This window comes from Protopterus annectens, chromosome 7.part0 (assembly GCF_019279795.1).
Source record: "Protopterus annectens isolate FY-2018-M chromosome 7.part0, PAN1.0, whole genome shotgun sequence".
Taxonomy (NCBI): Eukaryota; Metazoa; Chordata; order Ceratodontiformes; family Protopteridae; genus Protopterus; species Protopterus annectens.
The window spans coordinates 1,268,801,569-1,268,814,509 of NC_056739.1; the positions used below are offsets into that span (position 1 = coordinate 1,268,801,569).

A 12,941-nucleotide genomic window follows, 5' to 3' on the forward strand; every position below is an offset into this window, starting at 1 on the left:
AGCATTGCCTTCACATAAAAACACAAACCACGCACCCACCTTCGCAGAGCCTGCTAATAAAAATCTACCCAGACAGCAGAGACCGCCAAGGCAGAAACTCACTCGACCACCACAACACAACACTAATCATGAGACACATAACTATCCTAAACAATGTGCCACTCAACCAAAGCCCCTAAGGCAAAACAGTATGCCCATCACACTATTATAGGTGACTCAATAGTGAGGCAAACTGATATCCTACTCATTAGGTTGAATATGGAGAAAGTAACAGTCAGCTGCCTGTCGGGTGCCAGGATCCACCACATAACACGTCCTCAGGTCCCTCAACAAGAGGTACAAATATGATTCTGTCATTGTACATGTGGGTGTGAATGACCTGAGACATACCTCCCTGGACTACATGAAAAGAGACATGGAGGAGCTCTCGGATTATGTAGCCCTGGCAGGTATGACCCTAGCCCTGAGCAGCATCCTGCCATAACCCAGAATGATACCACAGTACAAGCAGAAAATGATTTATTTCAACAATTTGCTAAGTTTCTGGTGTCATTCTAAGGGGATCCAGTATCTGTCAGCCTGGGATGACATGATTGACAGACCTCGATGCTTTGCCAGAGATGGCCTGCATCTGTCACCCCTGGGCTTCCAGATACTGGCCAAAGCTATTGCCACCCCTAAGCTCTCCTGTTTGGTATCTACTTCTCAGAAGTCCAGGCCAACACGAAGGGACTCTGGCTGACAAAGTTCGCAGACGATTGCAAGTTGGGAGCCATTATTAACTCCCCAAGTGATGTTGCCATCCTACAGAAAGGCCTCAATGAGACCAATGACTGGTGTCAGAACCATGGCCTTAAGCTCAATGCCAAAAAATGTGCTGTCATCCCCTTTGGGAAAAACCCAGTTCCCATGAAACCACATCAATGGTAGTCCACTGAACACAGAAGCCGTTATAAGAGATCTGAGAACACAGGTTGAGAGCAACCTCTCTTTTGACCACCACATTGCCACTGTGGTCAGAAAGTCCTTCTATGTGGCACATCTCATTACTAAGGGTTTTGCATCCAGGAAGAATGAGGTCATTGTCTCCCAATACTCTTTAAGATTTCTCTTGAAGAAGGCCAGTGAGGTGCTCTGTTTGACATGTATGGAAAGTCTATTCCATAGCATGGACAGTCTCTGGGTTATGAATCTGTCCCTCCAGCATGTTCGGTTGATTGTGGTAATGAGGTTGAGGTCTCTGGAGCGTGTGGTGCGAAGGGATTGGGATTTCTTTAGATGTAGCATTACTAACAGAGCTGGGTCAGACATGTCTTTGTAGTCAAGCAGAGATCGCCTCTAAGTAGGTGATATGAGACAGAGAATAGTTGGAGTTTTTTGAGTCTGCCCATATAGGACAAGTGTTTAAGGCCTAGGATCCTCTTTGTGAGGCACTTTTGTGACCTCTCCAGTTGTTGCATGTGTCTAGTGAGGTACATGCCAAATTTTGCATTGTACTCGATGATTGGCCTAATGAGGGAAGCGTAGAGAGAGGCAATGACCTCTTTCTTCCTGGATGCAAAAACCTTAGTAATGAGATGTGCCACATAGAAGGACTTTCTGACCACAGTGGCAGTGTGGTGGTCAAAAGAGTGGTTGCTATCAACTTGTGTTCCCAGATCTCTTATAACCCCTTCTGTGTTCAATGGGCTTACATCGATGTGATAGTTCATGGGAACTGGGTTTTTCCCAAAGTGGATCACAACACATTATTTGGCATTGAGCTTAAGGCCATGGTTCTGACACCAGTCATTGGTTTCAGTGAGGCCTTTCTGTAGGATGTCCACATCACCTGGGGAGTTAATAATGGCTCCCAAGTTGCAATCATCTGCAAACTTTGTCAGCCAAAGTCCCTTCTTGTTGGACTGGACTTCTGAGAAGTAGATACCAAACAGAAGAGGACCCAGGGCCAATCCCTGTGGGACTCCACTCGTGACTGGTCAGCAGTTTGACTTGGAGTCAGCTACTTTCACACTGTGAGTTCTATCTGTGAGCCCAGTTTGCAACCCACCTAGTGATAATGGGGTTGATCCCTAGCTTTGTGAGTTTTTCTATGATTTCTGAGTGGGGAATGGTATCAAAGGCCTTGGCCAGATCAAGGTAGGCTGTATGAGCCACCTTGCCTTCATCCACAGCTCTGATGACTGACTCAAAGTAGTCAACCAAGTTGAGCAGGCATGATCTACCCTTCACAATACCAAACTGTGTGGTATCCAGAGTTTGGATATTCCATATATCCTTGTTTATTAGGTCCATGATGATGCATTCCATAGCTTTGCATATCAGACTTGTCAGGCTAATGGGACGATAGTTCCCAGGGCCTGTAGTCTCTCTTCCTTTGTGGAAAGGGATGACTATAGCAGTGCACCATTCGGTAGGGACAAAGCCTGAGGTGAAGCTGTGATTGAACAGGGCACACAGGTGAGGTGCCAGTTCACTCTGTAGTTCATGTAGGACACAGCCAGGGATATTGTCAGGTCCCATAGAAGCTGTATTCTTGGCCTTGGACAGTGCTGTTTTAACCTGGGCAGCAGTAATACTGGGTGCCTGGCAGTCTACTGGTATTGTGATTGGTCCTTTGGGGGGGGGGGTAAAGTTGGCACTGAATTTGTCGGCCAGTATATTGGCAATATCTGTTGGCTCAGTATAGGAGGTACCATTTTGCAATAGCTCAGAGCAAATCTGGGTATTGCCGTGGAGGTTCTTTGCATAACTATAGAAGGCCTTGTGGTTGTCTTTACTATCTGTTGCAATTCTGTTTTCATAACTAACTTTAGAGAATTTGATGAGGGATCTCAACTTTTTGTTGTGGCTGATAAGGGAGTATTTCCAGTCTTGGGGCTTCACCTTATTCCGCATCAGTTTCCTCCTTCTGTTGTAGAGTTTGTTTGTGGCAGGGGGCCACCAGATTGGCTTCCTTTTTTTGGAGGAGAGTATCTTGTTTCTACTGGGTATGGCGAAATCCATGCATTTGTGTACGTGTTCATACAGTACATTGGTGTAGGGTCTGTATTACATATCCGAATGCTTAAATGTTTGAATTGCTAAACATCAACTTTCAGCGAGCAAACATTTAAATGTTCGAATATGAATAAAAATTTAAAAAAAAAAAGGAAAAGAAAAGTAAAGGGTGTAAGAAGGGGGCAAGCCCCCTGCACCCCCCTCGTGGGGGTCTGGGCCCAAATCCAAGATTGTGCTACAGTGTAGGGAATGGGTAATTTCCCATATTTGCCCTGTAGCGCACTGAAGTGTAATCTCGGAGTTGGTATATTTAAGTAGCGGGGAGTGTGGGGGGTGCAGGGTTCTTGCCCCCCTGCTTAAACCCTTTCCTTTTTCTTTTTTTTTTTTATTTTATTTTATTACATATTCGAACATTTGAATATTCGATCGCTAAAGGTCGATCTTTAGCGATTCAAACATTTAAGCATTTGGATATGTAATATAGACCCATTGGTGTATGATTCGGTGGTCATGCAACTATTTTCCATTTGCATGGGTGCCGTGAAGTTAGCCACCTCTGTTCTTAGGAGCCCAAGGTTAGATTTGAAGAAGTTTTTCATGGTGGTTACCTTTGCAGGGGGGGTGGGAGGGAGGTGGATTTCCAAGGTGATTAGTTTGTGGTCAGATCTAACCAGGGAGGAGTTGACTACTGGTGTAGATCAACGGTCGGCCATGTTAGTAATGACCAGGTTAAGGATGTTGCTACCTCTAGTGGGGGTAAGAATGAACTGGTCCAAGGCATTGGAATTAATGAATTCTAGGAAACTTTGGGCATGTCTATTTGTACATGAGTAGGTTTCCCAGTTAATGGAGGGGTAGTTGAAGTCATCCAGTATGAATGCGTTAGGTTGGGCCCTAATATTCTCCAGGGTGCCTAGGAATGTGAAGTGAGTGTCTTGGGACATGGTTGGGGACCTATAACAGGCTACAACCTGAATTGCTGTCTTACCCAATGTTAGCTGTATCTGAAATATCTCTGAGGCATTATGTTGTGCTATCAGTCTGGAGGTGTGCGCATCTTTTATGAATATGGAAACACCATTACCTTTGGAGCTTCGGTCCAAGTTCTGGGGCCGAAAGGTGTGGAATGAGTTGTAGCCTGGTAGTGCAGGGGTGCTTTCTGCTGCCTTGAACTAGGTCTCTGTTACAGCACAAATGTTGATGTTCTTCATTTTAAGGAGTGCTTCAAGTGAGTGCATTTTGAGATTTAGACTTCTAGCATTGAGCGGCATGACCCTTAGATTGCATTTGTTAGTAGCTGTTACAGTGCTAATTTAGTCTTTGGAACACCACCTAAAAAAGGCACTATAGGGGTGGCAAGAGCCTTGGCCAGTATCCAAAAGCCCATGGTTGACAGATGCAGGCCATCTCTGGCAAAGCATCGAGGTCTGTCACTCATGTCATCCCAGGCAGACAGATACTGGATCCCCTTAGAATTACACCAGAAACTTAGCCAATTGTTGAAATCAATCATTTTCTGCTTGTACTGTGGTATAATTCTGGGTGATGGTAGGATGCTGCTTAGGGCTAGGGTTGTACCCGCCTGGACTGCATAATCTGAGAGCTCCTCCATGTCTCTTTTCATGTAGTCCAGGGAAGTATGTCTCAGGTCATTCACACCCACATGTACAATGACAGAGTCATATTTGTACCTGTTGTTGAAGGACCTGAGTGCATTATATTGTGGATCCTGGCATATGACAGGCAGCTGACTGTTACTTTCTCCTTATTTAACATAGTGAGTGGGACATCAGTGTGCCTCACTATCGAGTCACCTATGACTAGTGTGCTGGGCATGCTGTTTTGCCTTAGGGGCTTTGGTTGAGTGGCACACTGTTTAGGAAAGTTATGTGTCTCATGATTAGTGTTGTGTTGTGGTGGTTGGGTGCGTTTCTGCCTTGGAGATCTCTGTTGTTTGGGTAGATTTTTATTGGGAATCTCCGCGAAGGTGGGTGTGTGGTTTGTGTTTTTTATGTGAAGGCAGTGATGGTGTGTGTTCTGGAGGGCTATGTGTTCCATGTGGCATGGTGCAAGTGTTGACCATCTCCTCTTGACCAGCTATTCCAGTCTTGGCTGGAAAGTGCGTAGCTTCCAATTTGGATATATAAGTGCATCTCTCACAAGTCTGAGTGTTGGGAGGGTGTTAGGAGGTAAGAGGAAAGGGTTATCGGTGGACATGAGGCAGTTGCTACATTGCCTCAGGATGCCCAAGTTCACCAGGTTAACAGGAGAAAGCACAGGGAACTGACCTTTAGAAATGCCTGGAGGGGTGGGCATTAATAATAAGTACTGAAGCTGTTTTCTTGTAGAATGTTTAGTGCTCGTAGCACTTTTGTGTGCTACACTAATTGCTACAAGAAGTCTGGTATGGTGAAGTGCTAGACTAATAAGCTAGTAAAAGTGCAGGAGAGGAGAGAACTAGTAGATCTAAGGGAAGAATTGAAAAGCAGACTTTGGTACCTCTCAGAAGCTTACGAACAGTCCTGGATACAGCAAATCTGTATCTGGACTAGACTAGTTACAGGAAAGGTGGAAAACAAGCACAATGCGGGCTTTTAAACCAGAAAGTTGAAAGAGATGGAAAAACTGCCCAAACGGCCAATAAACTGCAAATTCTGGGCCAGAAACCACTCCTCTTGTGGTAGATAGGCTACCTAGTGCTTACCGCTCCTACTGATAAGCTAGAAGGCTTCCCTCCAGCATAGAAAGGCTTGGTGGGGGCTCAGAAGCTTACACACAGTCCTGGATACAGCAAATCTGTATCTGGACTAGACTAGTTACAGGAAAGGTGGGAAACAAGCACAAATTCAGGCTCATGAAGTGTTAACATATATAGTCATCCCTTCTAATCTCTTACCATTTTAATCAGAATTGTAGTCAAAATCCAGTGTCATTCAGAATGCTTTATTCAAATGTTTATAACAAGGTATTTACATTAAACTGATATCTCCTGTCTCTGTCTGCAAAAGTGTTATCTTGTACTTTTTTGAATGTTCACTTTGTACCTGGTCAGTAAATGTGAAGGTTCATACTTTTGTGTACCCGCATCGCTCATCTGGACTGCAAGCACTCCTTGGGAAGCTTATTGTTGTGAGCCATGTTGCAGGAGTGTAATTATTTGGCTTTGCTCCATATGACTGCCTTGTGGTAGGACCAGACCATCTCCCTCCTTTGGGTTGGGTGAGCTGGCATTTTGCCTTTCATCAGTCCCCCAAGCCAGAGCCTCCAGTATCCACAATTCTAATCAAATTTTGTCAGCTGGAGTACATTCAAGGCCACATCCCTCTGCACTGAGCACGCAGTAAGACAACAGCAGAAGTTTGACCCTGTTAAATGAAGCATCAACAATAGTATTTTTTTCTTTTTTAATTTAAAATACTAATATATAAAACTGAGACAAAATAGCAGATAAACAGCTTTCATATGTATGTTAAACCGAAAATTTAAAGAGAACAAAAATGAAACAGGTGTATGATAAAACCCCTTCTACCAACAAGATTAGAATTTAGAAAGAAGAAGGAAGACTGTATTCTAGTCAAGCCCATTGACTATGTAAATAATTAATGTATGTTTGTTATATACCATTCTTTTAGAAGAAAGGGAGGTAAAGAGGACATTTTCTAATGGGCTAGAATAAAATATTATAGGTCTTGTGTCTGCTATGAATCTGCCACTTTCTCAGTCTCATGGAAACCTGATTAGAGGCTATGTGAGACTGAAAGGTTTGGCCTTGTTTTATTTCAGACTAGTAAGTTCCAGGCATGGTCCAGTTAATATACTTTCCAGAGTTTACTCAGGATCCATTTCCTTCCTCGTACATGTCAAATGACTTTCAATTTTATTTTCTATTGAGTTGGTGGACCTGAGTGGAAGTATATTTAGAAACTGGGGGGGTGACAGAACCCCCACATAAAAGGGTTTAAGGGGCACAAAACTGATTTAAAATGATTTGCTGCATTTGATGACTCAAGTTCTGCAATGTATTTTCCTGCCTGCCTTTCCATGGATTTTTGTTCCATTTTTTAATTAAAATGCTAGCCAAACATTCAATTAAACCAAGACCAAAAAGTTAGCTTTTCCTATTGTGATATTACTTTAGGGTAATGTATAATGTGTCTATAGACTATAATGGGGCACCTTCTCACATGTTCAGTGGTGTGCCCATTAAAATCTCTGGATGCAGCACATTTTTCCTGTGCTGATGTTACAGGGATTAAAGTGCTCTACTTTTCCTCAGTGGCATTAGTGCATGATAAATGCATGGTTTAAAAGTATGTTTCTACACGAAGGAGAAGATGAAAACATTCCCTAATGAAGAAAAGTATTATATATGTCCAAACATTGGCAAATCACTTTAAGCTATTATTTTTTGTTTTAGCTAAGTAGCAGTATTCTGCCATGGCAGGATCCTGAGGTTGTTGACCTCACCATTGGGAACGCCTGCTCTGGTACTTTGAAAAAGATTTGCTAAATGTATTTCACAGTAAAATGCTGACCGTTTAGAATGTATTAACAACTAGAGAGACCATTTAATAGCTAAGATACAACATTAGGTAACTTGTTTACCACATACAAGAAACAGAACAATGGTCGATCACTGAGGAATGCCCCCCCCAAAAAAAAAAAACCTTTATTAGAAATCTCTAAACAGAGAAAATATAATATAGGACACAAAATCTTTAAAACTGCTACAATCAACAAATCATAACAGTAAGTCAGACAATTTATTTAAATGAAAACATTATATACAATAGGTAAAACTGTCTAAAGTGAACAGTTAAACCTCAACTCTGTAAGTAATAGACAACCTTCTACCCAAAAATATTAATTAAAGTGTGGCTATCTACATTATATTTTCTGTTATCTGTATATTTCAAGAGTTAATGACCATAGTGATCCTAACAGCTCCACAATGACACAGACAACAGTGGTTTCATCGCCTGCAAGAAATAACAGCCAAAGAACGAGTGCCGTTACCTATCCACAGGGTCCACATTTCTCAATAGAGCAATGGTCTGTTCCCCATCCTTCTGTCTTTCCTTCATGCCTTACTCCTAAACCTTCTCCATTAGAAATATAGATTTTATGGTGGATTATAAACTTATGGCACACATTGTTTTGTTCTATAAAATTGAAATAGTTTGCCATCTGGTCACTTGACAAGATACTGTCTTGTTTCAGTTCAGTTAAGTATGAACTGATTGCTATCCTTGTCATTCTGGTCTTATTTTGCTGTAAAGGTATAGACTTGTACTGTTTCAATCAATAGAGTTTAGTTTTTGTGTTCCCTTATCTTTATGTTTGCACGCCTGGCTTTGCTCATTTTGAAACTAATGCATCTTGTATTCATCTAAAGAGAAGCACAAATTGGTTATAAAGTATGGAGATATTTTGGGACTAGAGTTTTGTAGTTATGAATGAATTATGTCCATAAAAAGAACACTTTATAGTAACCTGCTTCATTTGCATACAAATTACTCTAGTAGAAGTTAACATTTAAGTAAGCTTTGATCCTTCTATTAACTATGCTGCAAGATTAAGCGACAAAAAATTAATATCAAATAGGTTTTGTGAAAGCAGGTGTAAATCACTAAACATTAGTGCTACATGAATTTAAAAAATTTTGGTAGATGTAAATAATGCTTGCAATTAATTATTTAGTTCTTTTTGCCTAGTGCATGGCATTTAGGCTTCACATTGTCTTCCTTATTAGCACTTCCGCGGTGGTGCAGCGGTATCATTGTTACTTCACAGCAAGAGGTTCTCCCGTTCGATTCTCGGCTGGAGTGTGGAGTGTGCCTTCTGTGAGGAGTCTGCATGTCCTCCCCGCGGTTGGGTGGGCGTTCGAAAGACATGCTAAATGTGCGTGCCTTCGTTGAAGGTTGAATGTCAAGCTGGCACCTCGGCGTTCATGAAAATCTGCTGCCAATCATCAGCGGACCGGAGTTCCGCTGTGGCGACCCCTAACCGGGAAAAGCCGAAAGACAACAACATTGTCTTCCTTATTAGTGTATATAGTAGATAACATCTTTATTTAATAGACAAAACTCTGCCTATTAATAAGTACATTTCATTATTGCTCTGTAGTAATGTAAACTTTCTCTTTCTCTGGCCACATACAAAAGACCCAAGTATTCTTCCTTTGCTTGACGCATTGAATTCAATCAATACATATGCTCCTTCAAAATTTTCAGAAAGTAAAAAAACAAGAAATCATAACAAGAGAATAAACAGTTTTATCATCAGTAAACTATTTTTCTTGACTTCCATCTCTGTCCACAATAGCGCCCTTTACCACCTTATGCCCAATACATAAATTAGTCTTATAGCCATGCGGTCTTCCTTCTTCCAACAATCTGTATTTCCCAAAAATATTGAAAAGAATGTAGTCTGTTATAGTCTAATTTCATCTGTAGTACATTACACTACCTTTGCTTAGTAGCAAAAGGATACCTTAATACCTGGTAGTTCTCTACCAAGTGTGGAACATGCTTGTCTTTTTATATGAAGGCCTTCCAAGCCAACACATAATTGAAGGAAAGACTCTTTCCTAGTGATAACCCCAGATGATAGTCACAACTCTAAAATACCTGGACATCAGAACAGTCCTACTGATTTTGACAGTACAAATTGGGAAGCAGAACTGTCTTATGCCTGATTATGTTTTTCACATTGCAAGGAACTTCTTTGGTTAACACATCTACTGAATTATTACTTGTGACATAGGCAAACTTGCATTTATATAAAAATAATCAAACCATATTAGTAAGTTCACATTTTCAAACATTGTACATGACATATATTGTTCTATAGAATATAATTAAACCAACCTTACATAAATTGTTCATTTCCTGCCTTCTCTTAAAATTCATGCCTTTCCAAAACATTCTGATGTTGTCAGTCTTCATCTATTCTCGACAACTGGGTTATGGTTCCGATCTTCGGAACCGGTCTGACCATTATACAGCTCGCGCCAGCCAAAAAAACTCTCAAGCTAAGAGTTTATCCACAATGCCCCTCAATACATTACCTCAGATCTCATTTGCCGCTCTTATAGAAAGACATGTCAGCCGACTCTTCTCTCACAGCTAAGTAAAATCTTAAAATTATTCATCCGCTAACTTTTTGTCTTAGTTAATTCCCTGGCCATTATACAGCTCGCGCCAGCCAAAAAACTCTCAAGCTAAGAGTTTACCCACAATGCCCCTCAATACATTACCTCAGATCTCATTTGCCGCTCTTATAGAAAGACATGTCAGCCGACTCTTCTCTCACAGCTAAGTAAAATCTTAAAATTATTCATCCTCTAACTTTTTGTCTTAGTTAATTCCCTTTTAATATTTCTTAACTTTTATCTACCCACCTTTTCTTGTGCGAGTAGCTTAATCCCTATATCTGTTGGTATTTCCCTTCTACCATTGTTTGCAGTTCCCCCCTTTCTCCTTTCCTAACTTCCGTTTGGTAATTCTTCCTACCATTGTTAGTAGAATTTTTTCTTTTTTTATTCTTTGTGAGTTTTTGAGTGTGTGATGTATCTTTTTGACTGGGTTTCTGCCTTCCTTTCTTCCAGTATGGCTGAAAGTTTAAGACTATCTCTGGATTTAAGCAGTGCTAAGAGTGCAGCAGAAAAATGCCTAACTCTTATGGGCACGATTCTTGTGTTTGCATGAGTGTTCCTCATTTGCATTTCGAGTGCTTATTTTCCCGGTCTTCAGTACTAGGGCTCTGGTAGACGTTCGCAATAAACTCTTACTTAAAGGGCTTCTTAAAGCCCCCTTTAATGAAGCTTTGTCCAAGGCCGATAAACCCCTTCAGGCTTCTGGTTCCAAAACCAGTCATTTGGTGCTGATGTCTCCATCAGCATTGGCATCTAAAAAACATATGTACCCATGTGTTGGTTCCTCTTTGGAACCAAAATCAAAGGTTTTGAAACTCATGGAATGGCCTGATTCCTCGACACCAACTACTACTTTGACAGCATCAAGATCGGCTACAGCACCGGCACTGGCACTGGGTTCTTTACTTTCCTTATCAGTGCAGACATCTCCTGCTGCTCCCCAGGTTATATCTTCCACTTTGGTGCCAAACACTGAAAGTTTCTATTCACTCAGAATGAGATATTCCCCGTCTATTGACCCCTTTCTGTGTCACCTTCCTATCCCATTTATAGAAAGTCCAGAATCTCCCTCCAGACTATCTGTTCACTCCTCCAGGAGTCTTTGTGAAGTAGACATAGCGAGGTTGGTGGGCCAACTTCTGACAGCTAGGGGTCTTCCTCCTCCTTCTCAGCCCCCTCTCCCATCTGGAGCAGGGGAGTATTCCCACAGCACTCCAACAGATATTCCTGTTGACTTCAACCACACAGGTTCCTATGGCCCCAGCACCAGCAACATTCTTGTCTTTGGTTCCTAGCATGGCTTTGATTCTCTCAGGGCCTTTGGAACTGACCGGTCCCCAGGATTGTGGCTCCACTGTCGAGTCCAGGGGAGTTGATGCTGTTTTTTTATTCAGAGTCTTCGTTACATTTTCAAAGTATGATGGGTGGGGGTCTTTCCTCAGCTCTGGCTTTGGAGATGGGTCTCTCAGGGTGGGGTGTGACCTCGGTTCCAAGTTTGTCTGTCTCGGTTCTGAGCTCCCATCCCTCCTCAGGAGGGCCTGCCTTTCAGACTATGAAGAGGGTAAGGCTACTGCAAGTTCCCAGGTGGCTGCTGTATTACTGGAGTCTCACCCCATGACCCCTGCTTACCTGGAGCTTCCAACCTCCCTGCCTGGACAGCGAGCTGCAAGAATACAAGAGATTTTGAATAAGGATCACCCCTTTTCCAAGTCCTCTTCAGATAGTTCCGCTGAAGACCCCCCCCTTGAAAGAAGCTGTGCAAGAGGAAACACCTGGTATCCCCTAAAGAATCCATCACCAAGGACATGGATTTCAGTGATGGGGAAGGTTTTTCCTGGTCACCCCCGGAAGACATCTCCTTTGGAGACATTCTAGAGATCTTTAAACAAAGGGCTAACTGGAGGCCCCAAAGACCCTAACTCTGAGGAGTCTGTGTAGTTGTAAGCCTTCAGAGCTCACCCATCTACTTCCTGGGTGACTTCTCCCGCTGATAGTCTCATTAAGTTGATCAGTCAGCGGTCTTGGAAGAAATCTGATTCAATAGAACCAATTCCCCAGAAACCAGATAAAATACTCTCTGCTCCTGAGAACCACCAGCACTGGGCAGAAGGATTAGCAGTGGATGCCATGGTGGTGGCGGCTGCCACTAAAAAGGAAAGTTCCTCTGTTCATCCCCCTAACCTGGGAGTCTAGGGCAATGGACAGATTTGGAAAGTGGGTTTATGCATCATCGATCTTCACCTTTAGGTCCTTGAATTTCATGGCACATTTCACTAGCTCCAGAGGGATCTGATCAAGGAGCTATTGGATACCTTAGCAGGAGCTGTATCTGAGGAGGTCCAGGAAAAAGTGGCCTCCCAGTTAGCTACCCTGGAGTCTGTTTCTAATTTGTCCATTATGCTCAATGCACATGCAACCAAAGGGGTGACCAGGTCAGCCGGTTCAGGTGTTGCAATTCGACAATACTCTTGGATGTGTCTGTATGAGTTTGCAGAGCCATTCAAGTCATCCTTCGTCAATGCTTCTTTTGACAGATCTTCTTTGTTCGGCCCCAAAGTCAAAGAAACTCTAGCCAGGTGTGAGAAAGATGGAAAGACACTGTTTGCAGTGGGCATACATTTTTCTGCTCCCCAACAATCCTATTCCAGGAATCAGAGGAGTGGGAATGTGTGGTTCAAAAAGTTGCAGAGGCCTTTCCAGGACACACGTGGTGGAGACTCCCCTCGAGGCAGAAGGGGGGAGCTGTAATGGAAGACACCCTCCTAGAGGCCAGAGTGGCCCAGAG

At 42.5% G+C, this 12,941-nt stretch overlaps 1 protein-coding gene across 3 annotated transcripts in view; it reads left to right on the forward strand.

Moving 5' to 3' along the window:
- IQCH (IQ motif containing H) overlaps positions 1–12,941 on the forward strand; it is a 4,045,691-nt gene that overhangs the window by 2,308,400 nt on the left and 1,724,350 nt on the right. The window lies entirely within an intron of this gene.